Raw genomic sequence first — 12,623 nt, 5'->3', positions numbered from 1 at the left:
TAGCTGTTTTGTTTGAAAACTTCATTATCCAGAGAATGTGTTATTCTGTGGTCAAGTGAGCATTAAAACATAACCAAATCTCACGATTTTTTCTAGTCATCTACCTCCAAGGAGAATATAGAAAGTAATATTGCAGATTCAACGTGAGTAAACGTGATAGTCTCTAGCAAGTCCTATACAACTCAGTAGAAAAACTAATTCAATAGATTGATAGTCATTATTATTAATTCAGTTCAATTATTTCTCAACAAGAGAATCGATGTTTCGAAACACAAATAAAGCATTGCACGTTTATCTTATATCAGAATAATAGCAACTATACAGTAGTACCTATAACTTACATTGGATTTTGTAATTATACTCACGACAAAACAAAATGGATTTTTCTCCCTCACAGAAAGAATAGAGAAATTATGTTAAATGAGATTTTCTGTGGGATTCTCTCGCCAAAAGTTATTAATTCAATAATCCAAGTTGCTTGATTGAATCCATACTTGTAAAAGTCCATTGAATTGATTGAAAATCAACACATCACTTTTCTTCTGACAAATTTTACGTAAAAGTTTGTTTTGGTCCTGTTGTTATTCAATGAATTAGTAACAGACTACGTAATAGGTCATTAGTGCTCTGAACTACTCATCCAGTTTTGACGGAAAGTACAATTTCGTACGGAAAGGCCTTATTTGTGTGCGATAAATCCGTGCATGTCTGTTTACAAGCAGTGACCTGGTTCAAAACTGGTCTAGGAAAAGTGATTCACTTTGTGTATTGTGACAGCATACATATTACCTGTTTTGCTGCACATTATAAATATGCAGCTTAAAAATGAGAGTAGAGCATTTATGAGATAGAAGAGTTAAAAACTTGAAAATTGGCTACCTGGGTTCAAAAATATCGGAATCTTGAACGATTACTCAAGAAACTTTTAAGTGAATCGTAATAGGTCAATAGGAGTGAGGTGACAGCTATATACCTGAGCTGTTCCTACTAGCTAAACTATGCAGGTTAACATAAATTTCCTTACCTTAACTATTTCCTATTATGTCATAAGTGGAGCATGGAAAGCCGATTCCACTTTTTGGAGCTGTTCTGAGTATTTTGTATTGAACTATAACATTTTCAAATCGATGTAGCTCCAGTACCGGTTACGCTAGTTGGGTAGCTTTTTAATCATAATTGCTCATGTAAATGGGAAATTTTCAAAATTGAGTCCATGAAGATGCATACAAGGTTGAAACTAGTTCTCTCCAGAACGATTTGCAACTTCAATGTGCTTATGATGGATATTACTGTTGTGTGGACTTACTGGACAAACTCGCGTTTCGCGCTCAGCAAGCCCCGGTTAACAAACCAAACCGGAATGGCTCTATAGATAATATTACAAGTATGTAGCCTAATATCAGTGATTTCTGTGCTAGTAAAATGTATACATTTTTTTAATAACTCTACTTTTTCAGTGCATACTATTTTGTGAATTCATTTTCACAGTTTTTGTAGCTGATAAAAAGCACTGTATCATTAGACCATGTTTAAATTAATTTCTTTACACACCATGATAATAAAGCCCTTCAGGTGGAAAAATCCATGATAATAGTCAACTTTTAGCGTACGGCAGCTTAAACGAAAAATTGGTTATGCGATTCCTTTTATTCCGGTTAACCAGGGTTCTATTGTAATATCACTGTTCTCTGATGTATAAAAGTTTTCCCATTTTTACAGATATATTTACGTAATACTATGAAAAATTCCAGGGTATTGAGAGAACGAAATATCACCTCGATATGTTGTTCGGTCCATGGAATCAAGTTAATGATCACATAAATAGAAATAGGAGAGTCTAAACTACGCTTACAGTAGGCTACACATTACGCTCAACAACAGACCTATTTTGCTTTTAAAACCCTCAAGAAGTAGACTCTGAAAGTTGTGCAGAAAGTTCCTAACTGTTGCTAATGCCGATTGAGTTTCAAGTAGACTTGTGAAGAGTGTTGATACAAATCTTCTAATAGATTCCTTCATTTCTATTTAAAAAATACATAAACATTGAAAAAACTAATTTTTCTCGACTAAAAAGAAGGAAATTATTTTTGATCGATTTTAAGAGCTACAATAGTATGAGAATGTCAATTAAGCAAGGGATGATTGAATCAAGTCTGGAAGTATTCATTGTTTATTACTAAGACATGAGCTTGAGCTGTAAGTACATTAAGTATGAAATCAAAAACTAAATCAATTGAAATCGGTCTATGATTGAGAAAATTGTTTGTTTTAATAGTATCCTCCAGCTTATACACACTCTGTACGACTATGATTAGAGAAAAAATAAGATACAGGTCTATCCATATAATAGTCATATGAAGCGAACAATCTACCATTATAATTTTTATTGCTGAAGTCAAATAATTCGTTTAGTTTCCTAGGTATTATTCATTGATCATGGTTATTGTTGACTCTCATGATAGTGATAGTGCACACTATTCAGTGCACATTCATAAAAATCAGGAAAGCGAAAATGAATGGACTGAAGTGGTGAATAGAATAGAGACGAGCACGTGGGTTGGATGAGTCTATGACGACTGAGCGTCCAGCATATGGCTGACGGAGAAAGCAACTCTGCTTCATCACTAATCTTCCCTCTTCTTTCACCAAACTTCATCAATAGTCTTCCCTCTTCTTTCACCAAACTTCATCAATCGTTTTTCGCTTTCCAACCGCTTCGCTCAACCAGGATCCATTCTCTCCCAAGCATTTCAAAACTCCACAGTCAACTTTTATAGACATTTAATTAGGTAGAAATACAACTCGTTACGGAGTGCCAGCTAGAATTCTCGTGTTTCTGTAATAAAGCTGGGCAATTTGGCTCTTGATTTAGTGTAGCATAATCTCCTATTTTTCCATTTCACTTTCCATCAACCTTTAACAATCTCATTACACCATCAAAAAGCGTCTTCTGCGGAGGAATTCTTGACAGGGATCCTCTGTGAATCAATACAGAAACATACTCAGAGGAACTTATTGTAAAACACTAAGCGCAATGTTGGAATATATGGTAGAATCAAATCGTCCTAACAATTGGCTTCGAGTTAACATAAGCTAATAACAAAATAAGGCCCGGGTTGGAATTTACTTGCACAACGTTCATTGAACCTTAATAATATTCTGTGTTAGTGAAGGTGATGTTGTAGTACCTAGGTATCCATATTAAATGACTTGATATTGTCAGAACCACTTATTTGTTGAAACAAATTATAATAGTTTCAATTGTTACACTTTTATCAATTTCTAGTTAACTGATTTACATTTATCAAAAATTTAGTGATGAATATATGAATATCAATCAATGTATGGTAGAGCCTCTATAAATTAAATTTCTCTCCAATATGAATTTCATTTCTAACTGCTATTAAAATGTTTGAAGATGTTTGACACTATTTATTATGGGTGTCATTCTATTTGACTATTGAAAATCTAGCACCCAGACTTTCATAATAACAGGGTAGCCTACTATCTCATGAACTGGACTGCTTGAAGCAGTAGGCTAACCAATTTTCTCGAGTTGAACTGAAGCTGAGCTAATACATGACCACTCCTAGTAGGTTATAATCCACAAGCACCTGTTTTGACAGCAGAGAAGCTACAACATTTTTGAACTATTGCATAATTTTTGTTACAGTTGTAACAAATGACCGACAATGGTCATCTGACTAATTTTGTTTCGTAACCACTTAGCACTTACAAATTCATATGTCAAAACATGCCCTATAATCTTTAGAATTGATCTCCGTTAACATGCGATTTCAAAAGTTTCAACTATTTTGTTTGAGCTGTTGTAAATTATCGCATGTGATCGCATTGAGTGAGTCATACATTTATTTTCTTGTAATGCTATCGAACACGAAGCTGATATTTTGTTCTCGAAACTTGAAACATGATCTTTATTATTACTTTGTAGATGAAAGTGCTCGAAGACAATACTTCAACGATTTAACAAAGACCAAATTAATTAGATTTAGAATGACTTGGGCTGTGTTGTTTCTCAAATGATGACCGATTCATTGGTTTTTTTCTTAATTGATGGAATGGTTTTCAATTAATATAGTTCAATGATCAAGTTTGCAATATTTCAATGTTAAGTCCAAGCAATAAACTTGGCTTGAGTAGACGAGCTCTGCTGTGCGGTGCACGATAAGCGGACACAATCGAAATTATAATGCAAATTATCGAAGCATGACTTAAATCTTCGTATTCTATGAAAATATTATTGGTTGACCCATTGCGTATTGTAATATACTCTCCTCTACAGGTAACCGCTCAAAATAGAAAGTGAAAAATAAAATTACAAAGTTATTCATATCTCTTATTACTTCGTTCACTGATTTCATAGCGGAACTGATTGTTTTATAATCTGTAAGAGTCGAAATCTCAGCAACTCTATGCTATGAGCTGTACGGTACCCATCTATTTTCTCTTATCTCGTTTTTCTCTCTAAGGAAATTCTGTTACACTGTTAGGATGTTATGTTGAGGAAAGGGAAGCTGGGAAATAAGAGATTAACACAATGATATGGAATATTGATTTTTCACTCTGAAATAGTTTAACCTTTTAAATAACTTCTACTGTACTATTTTGTAACAATTCATAGATCTTAGTATAAAATTGTTTCAGAAAATTTTTAACATTGAGGGAAAGAAGTTTGGTTGATTAGAATGAAGCGATGGAAACAATATTGATTTTAAGTTTAAGAAGGGAATATAAGTTCGAAATTGCAATATTTCAATTGAATATTCGTCTCATATATGTATAGCTTCAGCTACTTTTGTTTGTTGTATCTAATGCCGTATACTCATCTCTATTTTCAATAGTTGTTTTGAACTTTACCACATGAATAAATTTTTTCATCATGAAGCAAAATCTTCTACCCACCTGCAAAGGAGCTCCTGATGACCTTTTTGCACACATGACTACTCCCTAGCAAAAGCTTAGGTGGGTATACTGTACCTCAAAATATCTAGAATCAAGAAGCCTACCTACTTTTTCCGCTTTGCTATCCACGGATAATAGTAAAATATTCATCCCATTTGAAATATGAAGCGATTGATGTTTGCATTCTCAATCAACTTTTCAAATTCATTCATCAGGGGGGTGGCGAGGACGTTATAAATTATTTGATGGCGGGGGGGGGGGAAGGATAAAAAACCAAGCTTTTACAGTGTTTGACTGAAGACCTTTTCTTACGAGGTTGCCTTATTTGTGTGGAGGCTAGTACAAAATTTAGGATATTTAGGGTGGCGGGGGGAGAGTGTGAATGGCTAATATATCATCATTTATTCGATTGTATTTGAGTATTCAAGAAATTTATAGGGGAGGGGGTGAGGAGTGTGTATGGATAATAATTATTGATTCGTTTGTATTCAAAAGCTGTTTGTCTCTTCTCATTCTCCGTTGAAGATTTATTCTTTCAGTTTCTCTTATAATTCAACTGATCAGCATAAGAAAAACTTCGAGTAGCCAAATTTGATTTTGAAATCTGGAAAGTCATTTGTTTCGTCTGTGCATTTTCTCAAGTCGACAGTGGTAATATGAATACTGATTTGTTGTAACAATAAGTGAAGTAGGAAAGTATCGTCTGACAATTTCACCTCCACCGTTATGAATATTGATGTTACCCACCCAGTGAGGATAGAATGTAGCATTCTATATAATAAGAATGTAACATTCTTTTAGAAGGTTACATTCTATACTCTCTGATTATTAATATGTCCAAAGCTCCGCCAACTCCGCCAATTTATGTAGATGCATTACAATATTATCTTTAGTGATTACAAATTGCTTTTTTCGTATCATGTACAGTTCAATAATTATTTTCTTAGTCTAGTCTATATTATGTAAATTCATCTATAATTTTGCTGTATTGTAAGCTATTTTATATAAGTGTATAGGCCAATATATATTGTAATCTACATAAATAAAGTACTCAATCAATCAAATCTATCAATCAATGTTACCAGAGTTTCAGCAATAAGTGATTCGTTTCAAATAATTATCAGTTTTGATTTTTCATATTGCTGGTTAGATGAAAATTTTTAGGTTTGGAAAATATTTTCGCACTTCTATTTGGGATAAAATGAGTACCGGTTGTATAATTCTTCTCAAATGAGTACCGGTTTCCCAAAACATAAAGTGGTATTAAAAAGAGATTTCTTGACCTGAATCAAGTGCAGTAGAATAGAATTGGACAAATCTGTATTAGTAATACTGAATTGAAAGTCTTTTCAGTTTGAGTAGAAGGCCTAGCTGGTGTCTATATGGAGTTTGAATAACAGTGATTTTTACTGTAGCCCACTTGAAAAAATGCACCCACAAAAATATATAAGGTGCATTGTGGTGTTTTATCATCATACACTTCAATTGAAAACAATAATACATTTTTAACAATTTTCTTCCTCGCTTCATTCCTGTATTAATTGTGTAATTCACTTGTAGCAGACCACAGAGCTATTGAATTGTAGTAATTGACTCAGTGTAGACCCATTCATTTGAGTAGATGTGATTTTGCAGTTCGACTCCATTCTATGTACAAGAAACAGTATCGAGTGATTAAAGAAATCAATGAATGAGATAAGAAAGAAGTATTGTATGGCTCAAACCATCTCTGCTGTCGATTTTTATGATTCCTAGCCATTTTTAAAATGAATGATCAAGTTATAGTGACATAATATTTCGACTGGGTGTTCATTTTTGATGAATCTTTGTTGTTATGATAACAACTTGAAATTCCTAATCACAATTAAGTAGTTACCATTGGCCTATCCTGAAACTCAAGTCTGAATGGATGCTACCTTCTATGGGCTTCTGTGTCCAGAATAGCATTGAGCTATTGAATCTGTTCATCTGAATAATGAGAAATTCACATCTTCAGATGGCACAAAAGAGTTGGAGTAGTAATGATGTCAGTACTGCAATAGCAATAGTCCCTCTATATTAGATTGGATGTGAGCTCTCCATGTCATTCCTGTTCATTGCTGTTATGCAAGAGAATTTCGCAAACTCGATAATATTATGATTTGTTAGGTCTACATGCAGGAAGCCTTCAACAAAGGGGATAATAGGATGTAGTATGAGAATAATGGATGACAGAACAAAATTGTTTCCCTGGAGAACAATCATGATTCATTTCTTTGTTACTATCATTCATAACAGATAAACAATACTAGCACACAGTGCAAATTCACTGTCGAACGCACACAACAGCATATACATTAGTAGGCAGACAGACGGAGAAAAATCAAACGTCTGCATGCAGACGTGAGCATACATGCAGTAAAACTGACTTATTGACCGAACGTAGTGAAGTCTATGTTTTAACTCGGATTTTCTTTTGTCTGTCTGTATGTGTCTGTATGTAACGCGAGTACGGCCAAACGCGTTGATAGAATTTGATGAGATTTGGCAGGAATATTCCTTTCTCAACTGCGCGTCGATGTATACACAAGGTTATTTGAAATTTTGCATTTCAAGGATAATATGAAAAGAAAAGGAATTCCTCCATACTCTGACATTACTATATATAATCTACTCTGAATATATCATATTATAGAATTATTCATGATCAATCAGCTGACAAGTGGATTATTGATTGCATTCATTACACAGATAGTCCAGTAAATATAGACATGAAGAAGGGGGTGTGCTTGCAATTTATATTGTAGTTCTGATTTTTTAATATATTATTTGGGTACATGAGAGAAGTCCAGAACCAATTTCTTCATGCAAAATTTCCTTGTGCTAGATACAGGGTGGCCTAAAAACCTCATATTTTCGGCTCATTTTCCAGTTTTCAGCTACTTCTGCCAAATCTCGTAATCGGACAGAAAAATTTACTCTCGCATTTTTTCTAGATTATGAAATTCTGAATAAAATGAGTTCATTCGGGACTCTCTATCTCTAATGAGTACTGAGTAATGATTTTTCAAAAATGAGTGAAATTTGAAGGAAAAATCAATGTTGATGAATTTTAGTTTTTGATCAACAATATCTTCCGATTGTTACCATTTAGATGTATAATTCAAAATCCTCTAGGCGTATTTTTGTGCTCTACAATCTGAGATCAGGTAAAGCGCTCTATCTCATATAGATTTCGAGGTACACCTGACAACAATGCTCCTTAATTCTTCCAATCCTGATACTAGATCAAATAATGAAAATAGTTTTTTAGGTCTCTCTCAGTTCCTATCAATGAACAATTCCATTTAAATGATCTTAATGATCTTGATTCTCCTACTCTCTCCTTATTCTTTTGCAATGTACAGTGTCTAGGTAATAAAGTAAATGAAATAAATGTAATGAATAGTATTAAGGATAATAATTATGATATTCTCTGCTTAACTGAGCATTGGTTGAAAGAGAATCATTTGGAACTGGTCAATATAAATGGTTTTGTGATGACCTCTGCCTTTTGCAGAGTTAAATTCAAGAATGGAGGTGTTGTTATTTTCATTTCAGACAAATTTGTTAATGATTTCAAAGTAATTGATGTATCAGCTTATAGTAAAGAAATTCACCATGAATTTGTTGCTATTAGGAGTAAGAAATTAAAAATTATCATCATAACACTCTACAGATCACCTAGGGGTGACTTCAACCTTTTCCTTGATGCATTGGATAGACTTATTATATCTTTAACTAAATACACGCAGGATTATCATTTTATTATAGGAGGTGATTTTAATGTAAACATACTGTCTATTGATCCTAAAAATCCGAGTTGGTAAATTTTCTAAAATCTCATAATCTGTATCTGACCAACTTTGAGACAACAAGAATGAATTCTTGCTTGGACAATGTTGCAACTGACCTGCGCCCCGGTTTGTTCAAGGTGGCTGTTGAGCCGGTGGTCTTGGGCGATCACGATGCCATATCTTTCAGAGTGAGATCCAATACGAATATAAGTGGGCATACTAATTCAAAAGATGAAAAATCTTATAGTTTCAGACCAATAACTGCTATAGGAACCAATCAATTATTGTCTCAACCAGTAGCGGCTCGTGATCTTCTAGCTTAGGGGTTCAACCTCATGATCTATTGGGGAGAAAGGTCAAGAGGATATAGAGTATTGAGCATAATCAAGTGTGAAGGTGATCAATAATAATTTCAAGGAATTGAACCCCAAAGATTGAGCATATTTTCTACAAATATAAATTTTTTGTCCTGTTCATATTTTTCTTGTTTAATTTTCACTTCGGATAACAAACCGTTATTTGTTTCTCTTGGAATATTAACGATTTACAACCAATATATCTATGTTGTTGCCTAGTTTAAGGTGCGTACAGACTTTCGCCCTGCTCCGCAACCGAACGTCACTTCAGCAGAGCGATTGATGATCGACCGGCGAGCAACAGTGGTTCGACCGGGGAACGCGAGAAGATCTAACATCTTCCGTAACGTTCATGATGGGTGCGTGGGCGGTGCGACTGTTGTTCGATGGTGGTACGAGGGCGGTACGAGGGAGGAGCGTGCTCGGTGCGGGTTGGAAGCGCGAATATGTGTACGCAGCTTAATACATAAAAATAAGTGTAAAATGAACACAAGAGGTATGGTTCATTCATACAACACCCGCCAAAGACAACAACTTGATACCCAACGTACAAGATTAACCAAAGTACAGAAGTCCCATCACGTCTTAGGAACAAAGGTCTGCAATAGGTTGCCAGAGTCAATAAAAATTATCCAGTCTCTTTGTTCGGCAAATTACTGTTCGATCTTCTGCGTGCAAACCCCTTATATTCTTTGGAGGAGTTTTTCACACATACTTTATAATAAATTAAGTGTTAAGAGTTATAAATATTCTATTGACGTTGCTGATGACTGTATGGTCCGATAGCAAAAGAATTAAATCTATCTATCTATCTTCGGGAGTTGATCTACCATTATGATTTATTTTACACCTATCCTCAATATTAATATTGTTTGTATTTAACAAATAGACTACTGAACCTTATTCATATTTCTTCATCAAAATGCTGTTACGGTAACACAATAAATTATATTTGCACTCTCACTAAAAGAAAATGGACACACTAGAAATAATCACGAATACACGAAACACACTAGAAATTACTATATTCTTCTACACGCAAAACAAATTTATATAACGAAAAATGCAGTGAAATCTATCACAACTGTATACAGTGTATACCCCAAAACCATACCGTATAACCTCAAAACTGTCACGCTTAGGCTACTTCTTGTTTACTGCTTTTTTACTGTTTACTGCCACCAAATTTAAATTTATTGGTGATAAGCAAGTTCAAGATGGCACTGTATCCGTATCACGAATACTCACGATTCATTCCGAGGTTAACCGAATGCTTCACTTGACTCGGCTACTCTCGGATGAACTCGTGAAAACTTTGTTCAGACAGGATTGTGAACCAAATCCGTGCTGGCAAACCGATTCCCCTCCTCCGTTCCACTACCTCACCCAGCCCTGTTTTTGGGTTCACATCGGGGAATGAACACTGCTTTCCACCACCACCCGTCTCGTCATGCCATTTGGTGCTGTTTCAAGCAAGCCACTCCGGGCTCTCAGGCTCAGGCACCGACGTTAAGTTTATGTAGATGAAAAATGTTGTGATGTGATTTCATGAGTGTAAAATAATATAATTATTTGAGTTGCAAATTCATCCTTGTATAGGAAGTTGATTCAATTCTGGGGGTTCAATGAACCATTGAACACATAGGGCGAGCCGCCACTGGTCTCAACTATGTACCATCCACTGGCCGAGCATTCTAATACACGAAAGGGCTGAGAATAATTTTCAATTATTTTTTAATGAATTCCATAATCTATTTGAAATTTTCTGCCCTATAAAAACTAAAAAGCCTTCCTCTGATAGAGTTAAAAAGTGGAATCAACTCTCACCTGCTTTGAATGGTTTAAGGAATACAGTACTGATTGCTTATGATAAATACAAAAATAGTAGGTCGGAAAATGAAAAACGCACTTATATCAATTTAAAGAAACTATATAAATTAGAACTTAAATCATTCAAGCTCAACTCAAATGTCCGGCGTATTGAATCAGCGAATAATAAGTGCTCAGCTGCATGGAAAATTATTCGGAAATGCTCTAATCCACCTCCTGATGTTAGTACATCTATCTCTCCTGATACATTCAATCAATACTTTCTCAAATCAGTAGAACAAATTCACAGGAGTATTGACTCAACGGATGTTCTAGCAGAGGATTTACTATCTCTCTCTCCAGGAACTGATTGTAGATTTGAAATGAAAGAGGTCTCGGTTGTGCAGGTTCTAGGTATTGTCACAAAAATGAAATCGTCAAATAGTAAAGATATATATGACTTGACCAGCTCACTGGTAAAAGAAGTAATTCAACCAATCGTTGCACCATTAACAGCTTGTTTTAATTCTTGCATAAATGAAGCAGTTTTTCCAAAAATTCTGAAACATTCTAGAACTATTCCTATATACAAAAAAGGTTGCAAGAAACAACCTGAGAACTTCAGACCCATATCTGTTCCACCAATATTCGGTAAAATTTATGAATATATCATTTCCATTCAACTCTATGAATACTTTGAGAGCAACGGCCTGCTTACCACTGCACAGTTCGGTTTCAGAGCGGGTAGATCAACCATAGATGCAGTTGGCTCGCTTGTAGACGACATATTAGACTGCTTCAATTCAAAGAACTATGCAGGTTTAGTCCTGTATGACCTGAGTCGAGCGTTCGATGTTGTCCAACATGAAATTTTATTGAAAAAATTGTATTATTTAGGTGTGCAAGGGAAAGCTCTTAAACTGTTGCAATCGTACCTGAGTGATCGTAGGCAGACTGTAAATGTTAATAACGAATTCTCCAAGTGTTGCATTGTACGTCATGGTGTACCACAAGGATCAATACTAGGACCCTTGCTATTTCTGATAATGATGAATGATATTGATTATTGTACCAAATCTAAAGTAGTTTGTTATGCTGACGACACATCTATGTTTTCTGTAGATACTGATATCCTGGCTCTAAAAGAAAAAATGTCGAACTGTCAGGATGAAATGAGCATATGGTTCAGGGCAAATAATCTACTTCTTAATAGCAATAAAACGCAACAAATAATTCTGGGGTTGAGGCAAATTGATAAAGATAATTTAAAATGTGTGAAGATTTTGGGGATATATCTAGATCAAGGATTGACATGGGGCGCACATATTGATCACGTTTGTTCCAAGCTGAGCCGAGTGTTATATCTTTTACGCAGATTGAAAGAATATGTGCCTCAACATTACCTCAAAATGACCTATTTTGCCTTCTTTCAAGGTACATTTGCATATGGTATATCATTGTGGGGTTGTGCTACTGATGTACAAAAAATCTTGCTCCTTCAGAAGAAGGCTTTGAGAATTGTTGGTAATGCAGACTACTTAGAACCTTGTAGGCCAATTTTTGTTGAACAGAAAATAATGACAATTTATAGCTTATTTGTATTTCTACTAGCTATGGAAGTGAAAATGAATTTTGACTCTTTCCTACGTAGGGAGAATTTTCACCAGCATAATACAAGGTACAGACAGTGTATTGAAGTACCATATGCCAGGCTGAGGAG

The sequence above is a fragment of the Nilaparvata lugens genome, chromosome 2 (genome assembly GCF_014356525.2).
Source record: "Nilaparvata lugens isolate BPH chromosome 2, ASM1435652v1, whole genome shotgun sequence".
NCBI lineage: Eukaryota > Metazoa > Arthropoda > Insecta > Hemiptera > Delphacidae > Nilaparvata > Nilaparvata lugens.
The sequence above is the reverse complement of the archived record's forward strand: the minus strand, read 5'-3'. Positions refer to the sequence as shown.